The sequence below is a fragment of the Palaemon carinicauda genome, chromosome 6, assembly GCF_036898095.1.
Source record: "Palaemon carinicauda isolate YSFRI2023 chromosome 6, ASM3689809v2, whole genome shotgun sequence".
In the NCBI taxonomy this organism is placed as follows: Eukaryota; Metazoa; Arthropoda; class Malacostraca; order Decapoda; family Palaemonidae; genus Palaemon; species Palaemon carinicauda.
Genome location: NC_090730.1, coordinates 173,420,298 through 173,440,181, shown reverse-complemented (window position 1 = coordinate 173,440,181; position 19,884 = coordinate 173,420,298). Strand labels below are relative to the sequence as shown.

At 35.2% G+C, this 19,884-nt stretch overlaps 1 long non-coding RNA gene across 1 annotated transcript; it reads right to left on the bottom strand.

Annotated features, from left to right (window-relative positions):
• Positions 1 to 11,344: 11,344 nt before the first annotated feature.
• On the bottom strand, positions 11,345 to 15,979 carry LOC137642286 (uncharacterized). Its single transcript, XR_011044727.1, has 3 exons — positions 15,902 to 15,979; positions 14,697 to 14,830; positions 11,345 to 12,417 (listed from the first exon to the last, which is right to left on the bottom strand). It is a non-coding gene; the product is annotated as an uncharacterized lncRNA (long non-coding RNA).
• Positions 15,980 to 19,884: the final 3,905 nt, after the last annotated feature.

Genomic DNA, 19,884 nt, shown 5'->3' with positions numbered 1-19,884 from the left:
CTACAAATGGAACTTAACCAGCCACCAACGTCAAGAAATCTGATTAAATCACATGTCAAGCTGTGTTTAAGATTTAAACCATTCTTCTATGTTCCTGTTTTGAAGATATTTTGTATTGAATAACCATGAAACCACTTTTGTTAAATAAAGGTATAAATATTTCTATTTTGTTTAAATCACATACTGATAAGTGTACATTCTGATTGCAATAACAGAATATTATGTTGTAATCTGTAGTAAAGTTCAAGCCCAGACATTTTTTGAAAGTTTAGTTTAAAACTGAAAACTCGGACAATTCAAGAACATTTAGTGACTATTCCAAAAATAAACTTAGCTGAGAACACAGCAGATAAAACACTTATGAGAAACCAAAAGTTACTGAAAGTACTGAATGATTGTATAAATTTGTAAGAGTCTACCGGTATATCGGTAAAAATATTTTTTAAGTTTGTTTAATTCCTTTAAATTTTATGAAGTTGCTTTAAACATTGGTTTTATTCATTCACTAATTGTAAAATTCACTTCGTACTCTCCCCAAATATTGGGTTAGTACTTTAAATTACCTGATTAGGGCTTTTGATTATAGTCTGGCACAAATTAATTTTATATCTTAACAATCGTTGAAGCTTAATAAATCAGTAAAACACATTTGCTAAAGTTTAATTCCTTAAAATTTTATAAAGTTCCTTTAAACATTGCTTTTATTCATTCACAATTTGTAAAAAATTTTCACTTCGCACTCTCCCAAATTTTGGTTTAGTATTTTTAATCACCTGATTAGGGCCTTTGATCATAGTCTGGCACAAATTAATTTTATATCTTCTAACACTTGACGTATGAAGTATCATAATTCTTTATACCGTAAATGATAATAGCAAATTAAGAAATTGACTAAATCTACTAAAAGGAATTCATTCTAAAATGCTGGTTCTCTTCCAGCTTACCGGAGTTACGATGCCTTTGAATATGGAACTAAAGTCCTGAGGGAAGGAACTATAATAAGGCGGATGGTTTGGTTGAAAGTTCTCAATGGCTGATAATGTATGTGTAACTCGTGTCCTCGAAGTAAGGTATTGAATAAGTTATAACTCTCTCTCTCTCTCTCTCTCTCTCTCTCTCTCTCTCTCTCTCTCTCTCTCTCTCTCTCTCTCTCTCTCTCTCTCTCTCTCTGTAAATGACATTTGCTTTTATAAATTTTTGTCTTAAATTTAAAAGGACTTTGATGTCAGAGGTTGTGATTTTATGAAAATACAAAAGTAAAATGGATTTTTAAAATGGGTTTTTAGGGAAATTAAGGTATTGGTGGTGATCTTTACTGCCTTTTGAATAAAATTTTCACTAAAAAAAATTCTAGCTTGAACAAAGATGGTGTATTTCCATGACTTTAAAACAGCTGTGTGAATAACAAACGGGCATAATCTTTCCAATCAACTTAGTTTGGATAAGGCTTTTAAAATTATTTTCAGTAAAGTGTACTGGTTCGTTCAACTTTTTAGTTTATAGTAGCTTAAATTTTGCGTTTTTATAATCTATAATAGGACTAATTAGGACTTAATCACTACATGAAAAATACAAAAACTGATTATGCTATAAAGTGCTTGAGGCAGTAGTTCAAGTGGTTGAGATTATACTCAAATGAAATACTGGCATTTTTAAATTATATTCTTGCTACCGGTTTAAGCTTTGATCAGGAATTTTTCATATAAGGTTTCTGGTCTTTAGCTTGTCTTAGATTGTTGAAGCTTCTGGCTTGATCAAAGGGGTTGACTTAGTTTAAACGAATTAAGTTCTAATCAATTTGTTGGATAAATGTTTAGTACATTTGTGTTGAAGTTGTTTAATTAATTTATATAGACTTGAGATAGTTTTAGAAAAATTGAGCCACAAGATTTTTTTCCCAACTTTGAGTCTTAATCCAATCTGCATGGTAGCCCTACAAAAAGCATATGTTAATTTTCCAAAACATTCATTATGAGATTAAGGGTATTTTGAGTTTACATTAGTTTTTGCATATTGCCTTGGGCTATATTACCTTTAGATATTATCGATAAGTATCACAATTTGTGCCCTAGCTGTATCTAGTCAGGGCTACCATTGAGAGTTTAAGGTTCAATAGGAGTAAATAAGCTAGGGAGTTTCATTGAAGTGAATGAGGTATAGAGTTTCATTGAAGTGAATGAGGTATAGAGTTTCATTGAAGTGAATGAGGTATAGAGTTTCATTGAAGTGAATGAGGTATAGAGTTTCATTGAAGTGAACGAGGTATAGAGTTTCATTGAAGTGAACGAGGTATAGAGTTTCATTGAAGTGAACGAGGTATAGAGTTTCATTGAAGTGAACGAGGTATAGAGTTTCATTGAAGTGAACGAGGTATAGAGTTTCATTGAAGTGAACGAGGTATAGAGTTTCATTGAAGTGAACGAGGTATAGAGTTTCATTGAAGTGAATGAGGTATCGAGTTTCATTGAAGTGAATGAGGTATCGAGTTTAATACAAGTGAATGAGGTATCGAGTTTAATACAAGTGAATGAGGTATCGAGTTTAATACAAGTGAATGAGGTATCGAGTTTGAATGAGGTATCGAGTTTCATCGAAGTGAATGAGGTATCGAGTTTAATACAAGTGAATGAGGTATCGAGTTTAATACAAGTGAATGAGGTATCGAGTTTAATATAAGTGAATGAGGTATCGAGTTTAATATAAGTGAATGAGGTATCGAGTTTAATATAAGTGAATGAGGTATCGAGTTTAATATAAGTGAATGAGGTATCGAGTTTAATATAAGTGAATGAGGTATCGAGTTTAATATAAGTGAATGAGGTATCGAGTTTAATATAAGTGAATGAGGTATCGAGTTCAATATAAGAGTTTAATATAAGTGAATGAGGTATCGAGTTTAATACAAGTGAATGAGGTATCGAGTTTAGGTATCGAGTTTAATACAAGTGAATGAGGTATCGAGTTTAATATAAGTGAATGAGGTATCGAGTTTAATATAAGAGTTTAATACAAGTGAATGAGGTATCGAGTTTAATACAAGTGAATGAGGTATCGAGTTTAATACAAGTGAATGAGGTATCGAGTTTAATATAAGTGAATGAGGTATCGAGTTTCATTGAAGTGAATGAGGTATCGAGTTTCATTGAAGTGAATGAGGTATCGAGTTTCATTGAAGTGAATGAGGTATCGAGTTTCATCGAAGTGAATGAGGTATCGAGTTTAATACAAGTGAATGAGGTATCGAGTTTAATACAAGTGAATGAGGTATCGAGTTTAATACAAGTGAATGAGGTATCGAGTTTAATACAAGTGAATGAGGTATCGAGTTTAATACAAGTGAATGAGGTATCGAGTTTAATACAAGTGAATGAGGTATCGAGTTTAATATAAGTGAATGAGGTATCGAGTTTAATATAAGTGAATGAGGTATCGAGTTCAATATAAGAGTTTAATATAAGTGAATGAGGTATCGAGTTTAATACAAGTGAATGAGGTATCGAGTTTAGGTATCGAGTTTAATACAAGTGAATGAGGTATCGAGTTTAATATAAGTGAATGAGGTATCGAGTTTAATATAAGAGTTTAATATAAGTGAATGAGGTATCGAGTTTAATATAAGTGAATGAGGTATCGAGTTAAATATAAGTGAATGAGGTATCGAGTTAAATATAAGTGAATGAGGTATCATTTAAGTGAATGAGGTATCGAGTTTCATATAAGTGAATGAGGTATAGAGTTTCATCAAAGTGAATGGGGTATAGAGTTTCATCGAAGTGAATGAGCTAGTGAGTTTCTTCAAAGTGAATGAGTTAGTGAGTTTCATCCGCTAGTGAGTCTCTTCGAAGTGAATGAGTTAGTGAGTTTCATCCAAGTGAATGAGTTAGGGAGTTTCATCCAAGTGAATAAGCCAAGGAGTTTAAGCTAGTGAGTTTAATCAAAGTGAATGAGCATTAAGCTGGGGAGTGTAATCCATGGGATTACGCTGGAAGGAGAAATCAAAGTAAATAAGCTAGAGTTTAATCCTAGTGAGTAAGCTAGGAGTTTAAGATAGTGGTTTTAATCAAAGTGAATGAGCTATGGGGTTTGATCAAAGTGAATACACTGGAGAGTAATCCATGAGATTAATGTGGAGAGAAATTAACGTTAAGCTGGAGGGTAATTAAAGTGAATGTGCTTGTCTAGGGAGTTTAATCCATGTGAATAAGCTAGTTTGGTCCATGTGAATAACCTAGGGAGTTTAATCTGAGTGAATAAGCTAGGAAGTTTAATCCAAGTGAATAAGCTAGGAAGTTTAATCCAAGTGAATAAGCTAGGAAGTTTAATCCAAGTGAATAAGGTAGGAAGTTTAATCCAAGTGAATAAGCTAGGGAGTTTAATCCAAGTGAATAAGGTAGGAAGTTTAATCCAAGTGAATAAGCTAGGGAGTTTAATCCAAGTGAATAAGGTAGGGAAGTTTAAAAGTGATTAAGGTAGGAATTTAATCAAAGGGAATAAAACTGGAGAGTAATCCAAGTTCATGAGCTGAAGAGAAATTGAAGTGAATGTGCTAGGGAGTTAAATTCAAGTGAGTATTCACAGTAATCCAAGTATATACAAGCTAGGGAGTTGGACTAATTGAGTCCAAGTTGGGGGATTTGATCTGAATATATCTTACTCGTCAATTCTAAATGATTGTAAAGGGAATTTAGACTTTATTTCTAATTGACCGTAGATGGTAAAAGCCAAGTCGAATTCTGAAGTTACTGACTAAAATAGTTACCCCTAAAATTAAGTGTGGACTAGGAAATGGAGTTGCCCGCAACAGGTACAATTTTCACCACAACAGGTACAATTTTCACCCTTTTTATTCTCCGAATCCATGGTCCATAGTGAAGGTGTGGACAAGTGTAAATTTTACAATTTTTTCTAAAATCTTTAAGGTGCATATACGATTATAGGTTCAAAATTACTTATTTTGGCTATTATCAAATAATAAACCTTATTATCAAATAATAAACCTTATGTTAAAGACAAATTTATTTAGAAAACAAGTCATAACACCCTTTATATATTGCAGGTTTAATTACAATACTCAGGGTTTCCAATACGAAGCTGCTGAAACAAGATATATTTGGATTGCTGCAGTTGTTACTGTCTGCAAATTATACGGACACAAAATTATTGAGGAGCTGAGGAGGGGCCTGCAGGAGGAGCCCGGCACTGTCGTGGAGGGGCCTGCAGGAGGAGCCCGGCACTGTCGAGGAGGGGCCTGCAGGAGGAGTCCGGCACTGTCGAGGAGGGGCCTGCAGGAGGAGCCCGGCACTGTCGTGGAGGGGCCTGCAGGAGGAGCCCGGCACTGTCGAGGAGGGGCCTGCAGGAGGAGCCCGGCACTGTCGAGGAGGGGCCTGCAGGAGGAGCCCGGCACTGTCGAGGAGGGGCCTGCAGGGTGAGCCCGGCACTGTCGAGGAGGGGCCTGCAGGAGGAGCCCGGCACTGTCGAGGAGGGGCCTGCAGGAGGAGCCCGGCACTGTCGAGGAGGGGCCTGCAGGAGGAGCCCGGCACTGTCGAGGAGGGGCCTGCAGGAGGAGCCCGGCACTGTCGAGGAGGGGCCTGCAGGAGGAGCCCGGCACTGTCGAGGAGGGGCCTGCAGGAGGAGCCCGGCACTGTCGAGGAGGGGCCTGCAGGAGGAGCCCGGCACTGTCGAGGAGGGGCCTGCAGGAGGAGCCCGGCACTGTCGAGGAGGGGCCTGCAGGAGGAGCCCGGCACTGTCGAGGAGGGGCCTGCAGGAGGAGCCCGGCACTGTCGAGGGGGGGCCTGCAGGAGGAGCCCGGCACTGTCGAGGAGGGGCCTGCAGGAGGAGCCCGGCACTGTCGAGGAGGGGCCTGCAGGAGGAGCCCGGCACTGTCGAGGAGGGGCCTGCAGGAGGAGCCCGGCACTGTCGAGGAGGGGCCTGGCACTGTCGAGGAGGAGCCCAGGGGGAGTTTTGACAAACTTGCAGGAAAAGACTATTTTCTCCAAATTTATGATACCCTATTCTTTCTCTTGCCCTGCCACCGCTTCTTGCGTTACTTCTCGTTATCCTTCTTCTGTCATCATCTTCGACTTAAGAGTTAACATCTCGTTGCCCTGCGATATTTTTTGCCTCTTCTGCTGCTGCTCTTTGCATTGCCTGCTCTCGTTGCCCTGCAATCTCTTCTTTAAACATCTCATTGCCCTGCAATCTCTTCTGCTGCGGCTCTTTGCATTGCCTTTTTAACATCTCGTTGCCCTGCAATCTCTTTTGCCTCTTTTGCTACTGCTCTTTGCATTGCCCACTTTTCTTTTAACATGTCGTTGCCCTGCAATATCTTTTGCCTCTTCTGCTGTTGCTCTTTGCATTGCCTGCCTGTTCTCTTCTTTTAACATCTCGTTGCCCTGCATTCTCTTTTGCCTCTTCTGCTGCTGCTCTTTGCATTGCCTTCTTTTAACATCTCGTTGCCCTGCAATATCTTTTGCCTCTTCTGTTACCTGCAGGATGAAGGCACTATTAGTTATGTAAAATTCATGTAATAAATGATTGAAAATTAATAAATGAGTCACTAAATAATTTGTTGTAAATTTTCCCTGTACTATAAGCTTTTCCCTGTACTATAAGCTTTTGTTTTAATAGGGACCTATAGATTACTTAGGTTACTTTATCTCCACTACATCCTGCCAGACATTTTAGAACGTTGCTTGTACATGCATCTCATAGCTTTTAAATGTTTAACTATGTTGAACACTTTACATATAATTTTATAAACAAGATTTGCTTTAAACAATTGAATTAAGTGGTAAATTAATTAATTCAAGTTCCTAATTACTGAAATCTTACAATAAATAATCAATGGTTGTACATTTACACGATAATTACATTTTAAGTATAAAGCCTATACTACATGAATTGATACTCATCACAATGTAAATTAATAACATCAATAATACTGAAAGCTTACATTAAATAATCAATGGCTGTACATTTGACTTAGTATAAAAAATACTACAGGAAATGATACTCATCAAATTACGATTGGACCTTACCCAAATTATGAATAAATTAGTAGAAGAGAGATGCAATCCAATGTACAGTCAAACTTCAATACCACAGTTTGCGTAACCTGATTCACAGGAAGAAGAGCTTTGTCCACTGTAGCATATCAGCAGTTTGGAATTCTGTAACCAAAGATATTAATCACTATCAGATTTAAATGAAGATTTATTTTAATGTAACAATAGTAGATTAAATAAAAAGTTTTGTGTTGGTTGACATTGTTAATGAGCCTCCAGTTTAATGATACCACCAGTTATAAGCTTGCAGTTTTCAATAAACTGGTTACTTAAATAAGCCTGACACAAGGGCCTGGAATGGTATTCTGTGCTAGTGTTCAAATGGAAAACCTAGTGGTCGAGATTTCAAGTAAGCGGTTTAACAATAACTTGGAAGGAGGAAACTGAACAAATGGTATAGTAAATATAGGGGCCGAAATAATGCCTGAAAATCTTTTCCAACATTTTTTGCTAAGGTTTCCAGGACATCTGGGATTAGTGTTTAAAATTTAACACAAAATTGTAATACATTATAAACAAAATGCTTAAAACTAGATCAAGTGCTAGTACAAAATATGAGGACACTCCTAGTACATCCATTCAACGCATGCAACTTATTGAAATCTTATGACTTTCACATTAAATCAACCAGAGGCATCAAATCCTGATCATGGTACTTTTTTCCTCACCCAATGCAACAGTCAATTCTGACCAAAGGTTTTTCATCATCATACTAGAGTTCACGATGTAAAATGATTCGTACAATTGATCATATGACCCAGAGCTGGGTTAGGGCAGTCAGGAGGAGCTGGAAATTGTGTATGTAAGGGAGGAGGAGTGCAGGTAATGTGAAATAAAGAAGGGCACTTCTATACAACAGGGCAATAGATTACTGCCAAACATAACTAGTCCATGATTAGTGGCAAGAAACTAAAGTTCTAGCAATCTTGATTAGCGCCATGACCTACTCGCCCACTGGGCAAAAAATGCGACAAAGTGCAGATATGACTAAATATAGGTGCTCCACCAAGTCGAGCTTAGTTTACAGAAAAACGGTTCGTTCCAGTCTAATGCAGTAAATAATTCTACCATGGTGATAACGATTAGAATGTAAATAAACCTACATTGAAATGGAATTGCTACAAAATTGAACTGTAAGAGCATCCCACAATTTATGCATAGACTGCCAATCAGCAGTCACTACAAATTAACACCAATTAAAATAGACCAAACCTTTTCCCAGTCGTAAAAAGTTCAAACATATCTCCTCCTCCTATGCCTATTGACCTAGAGTATCAATAGGCAAACTTTATATAACATGGTTATTTCATGGAGGACAAGACCCAAAAACTGACAGCAGTCTTACATTAAATAGGTTACTTCTGGAATCATGGGCCTAATAGGGTATCAAATTTTTGCACAAGTTGAACATGGCAGTGAGGTGGTTTACCTATCATGATCTCACTGCTGACATTTATGCTCATTGGTGCTCCCCAACAAGCAGGTACTGTCCAGCTGTGTGATAGCACCCTTACAGGGAAATGATCGATGGACACTTTCCAGACCCATAATTGGTGGCTGGAATCAGTGGTCATGATGTAGGAAGTGCCAAGACTAAAGGCATGGATCTAGCAACAAACAAGGTTGCCAGATCTAGATTAGCTCCATATCTTTATTCTCACTGAGAAAAGATCGATGGCTAAACGGAAAATCTATGCATAAACAGGTACTTTCTGTTTAACCATTGGACTGAGAAGAGCTGATCAAGCCCAGATTGATCCATTTTGAAATTCCCAAGAATTCTTGCAAGGATGAACCTGCCATCCTCTTGAGCCTCCAAGCACCTATTTGAGGTACCAAATGTATGGAGTTTGGTCAAATATGCCTCCCTATTAGGGGAACAGTCATCTGATCAGTCCTCAGAAATTGTCAATGTGTGACCAATGTGAAGACGACAAAGTGTAGTCTTCCACTTGAGGGGCATCATATTATACCTTTAATGAAATATGACATTTTCTTATAACTCAGCAACATTACAAAGAAGTAAGTTTGAAATAAAGGAAAACTTTATTGAAACAATGCTGCACCATATCACTGCAAGGGGTTAGCCATACTTAGTACCCATGAGTGAAAGATTGCTCATACCATTATTTTGATAAAAGCACAAAACAATGGATCCCCAAAAATTTGAAGCATAACTTCATATGCATGCATATAACCTTTATCATTGCTAAAGTCTAAGAACAAATTTTATTGGCAGATACAGTGAAAATGTCTTCCTTCCTTACCCAAATTACAAACGTGAACACAGCAGCTATGTTTACCCCTCCTACTTTCACTTCCTACACGTGCTCATAATTGCTCCCCATGGAGTTCACACGAGTGACGGGCACTGCCTGGTAACAAAGCTGACCAACTAACATGAACTCAACATATAAGTTTAAAAGGCGAGCTCAAACTTCTGACATGGTCAATTGCTGTCCCTCGAATTCTTATGATCGACAGGCATTGCCTGGTAATAGTGCCGACCACATGATCTAGCACAGCACAAGAGGCAAACCACATTAGACTCAGATGGTGGCAATAGCGAGTAGCTAGGACGTCGATAGTCTAAGAACACTCATGGATCTAGTAACAAAACACTGCTAGCAAAGCTAGCTAAGCCATAGTTTGTTGAATCGTTCCTAGGTTAAAACTTGTGGGAAAAGTATGAAACCTACGTCTACACCTAGGTACTTAATTATGTCAATCTTAGTACAGTACAGATGTAAGACTACTCCATGAATATGCAGTTTGATAACTGCCATTATGAGTGGTAATCACAAAGCATCTGCAAGGGTTTAAGTTTTTACTGATTTATGAACTAAGATGGCTCCGAATCTGAAATTTTTCAAGCACACTAACCGATCAATAAGATTTTAAATTTCTAGATATTGTACAAATATTGAAACCGATGCAGTTAACTACTGTAGGGCAGGATACAAAAGTTTCAGGTTGATGCAGGGCTAAACAAGATACTAGAATAGTGGCATAATTTATTCTTTCATTGACAGAACCAAGAACACTGCAGTGAGGCGGTTTGCCCTTTAGATTTGATTCATGTACTTTACTAAAAACTGGCAGTGCCACAATCGAGATAATTCCGGCCAAAATACATGGGGTAAAACTTAGTTACACTGGTAAATTAGGCCTTGCTGATTGCATGAAGCTTGTGGTTTACTCACCAAGAAACCATAATTTTTTATATTCAATGATTTAGCCATGTCAATTTATGGACAGCACTAAACTATCACTTCAGTACAATAGTTAACAGCATTGAAAATATTTAAAATATATTGTATATTTGCAGATTCCTCCAGAGGTAATTATTAGCGTCTATAAAATTTGGTAAATTTAAAAATATGAACCTTATAAAATATAGTACAGTATAAGGTTTGTAATGTCTGCCCTTGCATTGTAAATTAACATTCCTATTTTCCCAGTTTTAGAAAATAACTAGGTATAATCTGATAACATGAAATTTATTAGTTTTTTAGTAGTGCTTTTTACTTAGTATATTAGGAATATTTTAAAATTAGGGCAAATTTAAGAACAAAACACTGAAAAATAAATGTAATCCTCTGGTAAACTAATTGTTAATTTAAATCTTAAAAGCTTTCATTAATTGGAAAAATTAATATTTCTAGTAACGAAGCCAAGTTCCACTAATATTGAAGTAACTAAACACTCAAATAGAAATTAAACAGTATGTAAAACCAAAAGTCACAATAGTTACAAATAAAGTGCTATTAGAATTCACTTCTGGAGTTTACTTGTAGATGCAACATTTTTACAGAGTTATACTTAATTCCGAAATATATACTTAGTTGACACCCCTATTCCTTGAATGATTATGTAACCTGAGTAAGTTGAAAATTTCAAATTTACTATAGATGAATGGCCCTATGTGCTATATAAATAATCATGGTAGCAGGATTAAGCTACAAGAAAAAAATATAAAGTTTTAAGTAACTAATTAACCAAAAACAGTTACCCATTATCAGAATTTTATGTAATCAAACTTTAATTTGAGAACTCTTACCGTTGTATCTATAATTTCCACCCTTGAAACCGATTAATATAAGAAAATCCAAAAGATACTCATGTTAAAGATACGTCCAGATAGTGTAGCTTTATAAGTAATTTTTCCGGTTCTCCCTTCAAGAGCATCTATTAGAAATTTACTGTAGACTTTCAAGTATAACCTGGAAATGGAAACACCATAAGTTCCAAGTATTTCAGATTTGATTAAAAATACTACACATTTTAATAGATTTTATTGAATTTTAATCAGAATATAAATTATACATTACATGAATATAATACATTAATATAAAATGTCAATTACTATATTCAACATTTGCTATAAATGCAACTGCATCACTTCAACTAGCACTTAAAAAATTTGACACTTCGGTGTCTTATGCTTATGCAAGCTTCAAAATTTAATTGGTTAATCTTATAAATACAAATTATTGCTAGTACTCATATTGGATTGGAATGATCCAAGTTAAATAAACCAAGCTAAGGCTTTTGAGGCCATTCAGGGCCTAAGATCAACTAGGGATATACCCTGTAGATAATTAATGGTAAAAGTTTAAATTTCAAAGCAAAATTTTAGAAAAAATCAAGCAAGGACACTGGTAAAGTAGGAAGTTTTTAAGCAACTGCACCTACTAAATAATGCGGTTATGTCCCTAAATGACTGCAATTGCAAAAGTGGCACTCTGTACTAACCAAATATAAACTAATATTTTTTTAAATAGAACTACTTTGTATAGGGTTGTAGCTACTTTACAAAGAAATTGGCACATGCAGCTATATAAAGTATTAATTTATATTAGAGTATCAATTTCCATAGCCCAAAGGGCTATTCCTACCAATCATACAAGTAAATTACAGCATTAAATTTAAATATCCTTTTAAGTGAATGGTCAGCATGACACAAACTTTAAATTAGTTACATCAATTGTAAGTGACCAAAAATGTTGAATTACTTCAACTCAACATACCAAGTAAGCATTAAAAAGGTTAGGCAACTAATTTTTCCTTACTAGACCAAATTTCATTACTGACCCAACATACCTGGACAAAACCTACAAATTATGATCACCTAAAGCAGCAGAGGTACTAATAGTACAGTACATGGTCGCAAACAATTTTATATTGGCAGCGTTTTTGTCAATTTTTTCTAGAATAGTGTTTTTCTGGGGGAGTTTTTCTAGCGTAGTTTTCCGGAAGAGATTTTAGAAGTGTTTTCCAAAATAGATGTCTCTAGTTTTACCATAATCCACCTTTAAAGCTCCAGGATTAACCAAAAGTCCACCATTAGAATCTGAAAGAGCAACAAGTTAATATTTTGTGCTGCTGATTTGATGTATATACAATTTTCAGTATTAAGACTAACCACTGAATCAAAAATAATATTCCTAAAAAACTGCAACACTAATGTACTCTTAACCTTTACAGCAGTTTAAAACTCCAAACAGCTTTTTAAACTTTATACAACTAGGTGTTTAGAAGCTTGAATAACCTTTAATAACTAGTAGTATATTAATAAATTATAGTCTGCAATATCTGAAACTGTACATTTTAGAAACTGGTTATCCAAGTTTAAGTTTTCAGAAACAATTTAAGCAAAGAAAACTCATAAAACATTAATTGCCTAGTGACAGCATCAGCTGATCTAACACTATCAATTATATTTAGTTTAACTTGAAGTAATTCACCAGATGAATTTGATAAAATTCAAATATTTAAACTTATCACTTGCTAATTATACCTAGTCTAACAATAACCTAAAATGTTACTTATGAAAATAGGGCCAATAGAAAAGATAGACCATTGTCTGAAGATGAAAAGTCAAAGTGCTGTTTGCAGATAAATCAAACCTAAATACAGCCTTTGCACAATTAGAAGCAACTTTAGGAGTCACACCTAAAACTGACCAGACCAGATCTGAAGTCTTAACTAAATCTTGGCCGGTTGGAAGTAACCAAAGACTAATCTTACCATATCTAAGTAAAACTTGACAGACAACTATTGCCATTCCCAAGTCAAAGATTATATACTCCATCTTTACATGCCACAGGTCAAAGCTAACATACTCCATCTTACCATGACCAAGTCAAACCTAACATACTCCATGGTTACATGCTGAAAGTTTAAGCCAAAACTATACCTTGCTCAAACTAGTTACCAGATTATAGAACAAAATCTCGATACCAGATCAAAGTATACCTCTTGAACTCAGTTATCAGAACAAAGTAAAATTCAAACTCCAGTTATCAGATCTGTTTTTCAAAGAATCTATTTTTCAAAGAATCTAGACAGTTGTCAACCTACAAGTATACCACGGGTTCATGCAACCATCCTAAATTCATCGTAGGACTTTACCCCAAGTCCGTCTGATTGATATTTACCCCAAACAAGACTTTCAACAAATGAAAATGCAGATATTAAAAATCCAAGTTAGAATTTAATGCCATCATATAAGCAAAAAAACTTAACATAAGAAAAGTTGATTTAAATGAAGATTAATGTTCAATCTAAAAACTGGGTCAAAACTTAAAACCCCAATACCTAAAGGTCAAAACTTAAAACCCCAAGGTCAAAACTTAAAACCCCAAGGTCAAAACTTAAAACCCCAAGGTCAAAACTTAAAACCCCAAGGTCAAAACTTAAAACCCCAAGGTCAAAACTTAAAACCCCAAGGTCAAAACTTAAAACCCCAATACCTAAAGGTCAAAACTTAAAACCCCAATACCTAAAGGTTAGAACTGCAAAATGTAAAAAAAAAAAAGCTAAAACCATAAAATTAAAAAAAATTAAAACTGCAAAATGTAAAAAACTAAAAACCTAAAATTCTACAAAAAAAAAAAACGTTAAAACTCAAAACTCCAAAATCTCTGAAGCAAGCTAAAACTTGAACCCACAAAATCATTAAAAATGATTAAAACATTAACAAACTAATGTAGGTTATTTTTTTTGCCTAAAAGAACCTAATTTACAATAAAACTTTGCCTAAAACAAGCTTTGATGAAGGTAAAAAATTTTAGCCTAAAACAAAATGAAAGTTAAAGTTACATTAAGCCTTCAAATAAATTTTACTCAATTGCATACAGAAAATATTAAATGACTATGAAATTTTAAACTACACTTGGTGATTACATTAAGTAGCCAAATTAATAAATTTGCTGGTAAAAACAAAATTACACAATCACTAAAATAAACCTGTGAAAAATAGTATTAAGCTAGAAAAATATTTCATTGCATACTAATATCAAAATTGATTCTTTGGTTTTATAATAAAAATGATTGCTAGTTTGGTTTAACCTCGACCACATTCAATTTTAAATTTTTAATTTTATACTCCAATATCATCTACCATAGGAAATTTTATAGTAAATATGGCAAATTAAGAATAAGTTACAGTTCTGTCGACCATTCTATTCAACTATCCATACCTCTACTAAGATGCAGGTTTGAACTTAGTTCAAATTCCTACTTACATTCTCATACTAGACTGCTATTAACTACTAGCTAATTTGTGATTAGTGAAGTTAAAGTGAATTTACTAGTGTCCAGCTTATACCTGAATATGAATCCCCTTACCATGTATTCCATACTGCACAACTGCTTTCAGATTCACCATCTACCGTATAATAGGATCTATCCAAGATTTCCAATGCTTGGGTCTGTTTGCTACAAAAGACCCTCTATTTAGTAAAATGGCACGTCTCTCACACCTGCAAAAGTGAATATTTAGATTTACAGGAATAAAAAATTTCAGAATTGAATAAAGATTAAAAGTTTACCTTTCGTTTTATCTTTTATTACCAAGTTACTTGTGTGAAGTGGGTGCTATTCGATCACCAATTAGAATTAACCAAAGCTAAACTAAGTATTCCACCGAAGCCATCATAGCAAACATCTTCAATGGTTCACAAGACGAACTAGAACCTATACACTTCTAACTTTTCTAATTTAAAAGCCTTTATTATAAGTATGTCTAGCAGGCATCAATTAGGAGCAAGTTTTAGAACTGGCTAAATAACAATCAGATTAAATTGTTTCCACTATTACGAGAAATAGGAACTTTACCTTAAAACTAATAAACCGCCAACTGAAATGAAGAACCTAAAGGGAGCAATTGAATTTAAGAAACTAAAGACATTACTTTTCACAAGATCATATGATTTGGAAGATGCTACAATCAAAGAATTATACAAGTTAATGAAAATGTTTCGTTGGATGATTGATATGGATCCGCCCGAGTAGTAGTTCACTGGACTTCAGTGGAGGATTGATTTAAACAAGTTAACAAAAGCTAAAAAGTGCTTCAAAAAGTAAGGTGAAAAACATCCATCAGATTTCAAAGTATTAACAACATTACGCAAGCAAGTTGCGAGATTAAATCCTAGTTTTATGCGAGATTAAATCCTAGTCTTATGCTAAGTAAATAAGAAAAGTCCTTTTCACGAAGCAATGTCTAAATCTCTTACCTAATAGAACTAAGGTTCCCATATAGATTGATTCTTGTACAAGGTTAAGTTTTCAAATACATTCAGGAGCTAAAGGAACTTTTTAAGGCAGGCTTACAATTAACTGTACTACAACAATTATAAAGTTGAAGTATGAACAAGATTTTCAAAATTTAACTTTCATTCATTAGGCTTTTCACCAATGTGTTTAAAATGTATTTAGTATTTTTAACTAAAATCGGTATTCAGATTCAATGCTATTTATTTCATAGGAGTTATGAAAGTTAATTTAGTTTAAACAGGACTCTTAACAATTCATATCTGGTACGGTCTTACCTCAAATGGGCAGCCTGAACCTCCTGCCCTTCAGCCTGACATGAGGCAGTTCAACCATCTTGGGTAAAGGTAGACCCTGGGGAAAGTAATTTTAGTTAGTTTGGTGAATCAAGATAACCTATGGCACATTTTAAATTTAAGGTAACCTGGAGCCCTTACCTAACAATTATGTCATTCGCCTTTCAGTGAGAATTAAACTAGTATAAATATGTCCATAAGCCTGATAAAAAAAAAAAAAAGTCCTAAAATTGTGGTATCCATCTAAATCCTTTTACAAACATGCAACCGCGACCGTGATTGCCAAATAACTGCTGAATTAGCCAAAAAATGTATTTGAATCTTTCTACCACATGGCAATAATAGGTAGGGAAAACTGAAGTGGTTTATTGATGAATTAGCAAGTTTCAGGATGTTACAGTTTAAGGCATAAGTAATTTTTACATAAGCTATAATATATTCTAAACCGAAAATAAATCACTTTGATTTCCATTAATGACTAATAAACCAAAAGGTTAAACATTATCACATGATCCCATTGTCACTTTCCTAATAATTTGATACCAAGCGGGGAAGGTTTTTGAGTGGCTTAAACTAAAAAATGCCTTGGCATACGAAATTAAGTATATAAAAATACATGGCTACACTAAACTAAGAATACATGGGTACACTTAAATGGTCAATTTCTAAAACCAAAAAACACTACACCTTTTATCAATTTTTGCACGTAATCTAACAGCGCAGTTTATGATTTTACGTAAACTAACATTTCACGCACAAAAGTCCTCTTAAGACCAAACGTCACTGAGCCTTTAGTTGTCTAAAATACTTTATGCAATGTGGGATACTTTATGTAATATGGGAGGGATGAGAGCCACCGGATTAACAAAAACTTTGCAGGAGCTATAACTAGGGAATTTTGAAAAGAATTATGCTTAATGATCGTGTCATATCACTAACATCTCAATTTCAGTAAATATCACATTTGCAGATCTGCAGTACTATGAGTACCCCAGCGCTGTCTTGAAATATGCGCGTGTTAGTTTTAAAGAACTTTCTTAAATTAAGTCCATAGCATCTTTATTAGCAGGTCTAATACTATGAACCTCTATATAACAAAACTAACAAATTGAAGGTATGAAGGTTCAGAAGTTAACAGAATTTGAGTGCCTAACATTTTTAATCCTTTCTAGTTTAGAAAAAAAAATTATTCCGTAGTTATAGCAAAGTTCACAGGTTTATTATAATTGGATACCAAGTTTGCTATAATCTAATAAACGCAACAATGAGTTGACTATACCCAGCGATAATCAGTTAATACTAGAGGAGCACTCAAGAGGGCAAACCTCCGCAGTGGAGCTGATTTTACGACCTTTTAATCGAACTTGACCTTTGACTAATATTTGATTGGTGTGGGTATTCATGCACTCAATGAAAATTTTTGACTTATGTGAACGATGTGCAAACCTTAGGCTGATAACGTGTTACATTCTTTACCTTGACAACCTTCCAAAATTAAAAAAGCCATTTTTTACTTAACATTTAATCATTCCAAGCTTCATTACTCTACGATTAAAATTGTGGCTAGGAAGGTGTTCACAACAAACTAACGAACAGGAGGTAAAACAAACTCCTTCCAACTTCGTTGGCTGAGGTAATAAGTGCTGAAGACTAAACATGTCCCAATGACCATTACGACAAACAATTAAGAAGACTGTTGCGACAGAGTCTAGGAGTGATAGGAAAAGAAAATAGCACTTAAATAAAAAAAACACTAGTTTCAGACAACACTGGTTTCAGACTACAGGTTATGTTTTTACCCCAGTTTATATGTAAAGAAGCTGCTAAATTAGGTTTAAGTATAAAATATGGTTTTCCTGCTAACCCAATAAACTTGACACTAATCTAACTATAATCATAAAGTGCTAAAACTGAAACCTACATACGGCATCTTAAAACTTTCGAAATATTAACTCCGTGTAAAATAGTGAATGTTTTAGAAATAAGAACCGAAAATGAATATTCTATAAAATAAGCTAATTAAAAGTTTCGAATACTATCACAAACTGCTTTGTGATTCAACAAAAAATTCTTCAGTTATCGTTAAAAAAAAAGTTAGCTTTAACCTAAATACACCCACGCATAATATACTGTCCGAAAACGCACCTACACAATAAGACTTACACAAGTTTGTTAAGGTTAGTCCGACATAGGAAATATTCAGAATTTGAAGTTTTGATATCAAAATCATACTTTATTAATTACAAGAGACCATTTGGCATTCCTTGCGCAATATATTTACCAGAGACTTGTGGCCATACCTTGAACATTATATTAACGAAAAACCTTTGGCCATACTTTGAACAATATATTTACGAAAAACTTCTGGCCATACCTTGAACAATATATTTACTAGACACAACTGAACATTTGCGCAATATAATTACTAAAGACCACTGGGGATGCCTTGCCCAATATATTTACTAGCAAGACCACTTGGCATGCCTTGCCCAATATATTTACTAGACACACCAAGGCATAACTTACGCAATATATTTACTACACACCTGGGCATAACTTTAAATATATTTACTACACACCTGGGCATAACTAATATATTTGCTAGAAATACCCGGGTATAACTTACGCAATATATTTACTACACGGGCATAACTTGCGTAATATATTTACTACACACCCGGGCATAACTTGCGCAATATATTTACTAGAGACTACTGGGCATAACTTTGGCAATATATTTACTAGACACCCAGGCATAACTTGAGCAATATATTTACTAAACACCCAGGCATAACTTGAGCAATATATTTACTAGACACCCGGGCATAACCTACGCAATATATTCACTAGAGACAACTGGGCATGACTTAGGCAATATATTCACTAGAGACAACTGGGCATGACTTAGGCAATATATTCACTAGAGACAACTGGGCATGACTTAGGCAATATATTCACTAGAGACAACTGGGCATGACTTAGGCAATATATTCACTAGAGACAACTGGGCATGACTTAGGCAATATATTCACTAGAGACAACTGGGCATGACTTAGGCAATATATTCACTAGAGACAACTGGGCATGACTTAGGCAATATATTCACTAGAGACAACTGGGCATACCTTGCAAAATATATTTACTAGCAAGACCACTGGGCATACATTGCACAATGTACTGTCTAGCAAGACCACTGGGCATACATGCCACAATATACTGTCTAGCAAGACCACTGGGCATACCTTGCAAAATATATCTACTATCAAGACCACTGAGCATACCTTACACAATACATTTACTAAAAAAATCATTGGGCATACCTTGCACAATATATTTACTACCAAGACCACTGGACATACCTTGCACAATATATTTACTACCAAGACCACTGGACATACCTTGCACAATATATTTACTACCAAGATCACTGGGCATACCTTTACTACCAAGATCACTGGGCATACCTTGCACAATATATTTACTAGCAAGACCACTGGGCATACCTAGCACAATATACTTACTAGCAAGACCACTGGGCATACCTTGCACAGTATACTTACTAGCAAGACCACTGGGCATGCCTTGCACAATATATTTACTACCAAGACCACTGGGCATGCCTTGCACAATATATTTACTACCAAGACCACTGGGCATACCTTGCACAATATATTTACTACCAAGACCACTGGGCATACCTTGCACAATATATTTACTACCAAGACCACTGGGCATACCTTGCACAATATATTTACTACCAAGACCACTGGGCATACCTTACACAATACATTTACTAGCAAGACCACTGGGCATACCTTGCACAATACATTTACTAGCAAGACCACTGGGCATACCTTGCACAATATATTTACTAGCAAGATCACTGGGCATACCTTGCACAATATATTTACTAGCAAGATCACTGGGCATACCTTGCACAATATATTTACTAGAAAGACCACTGG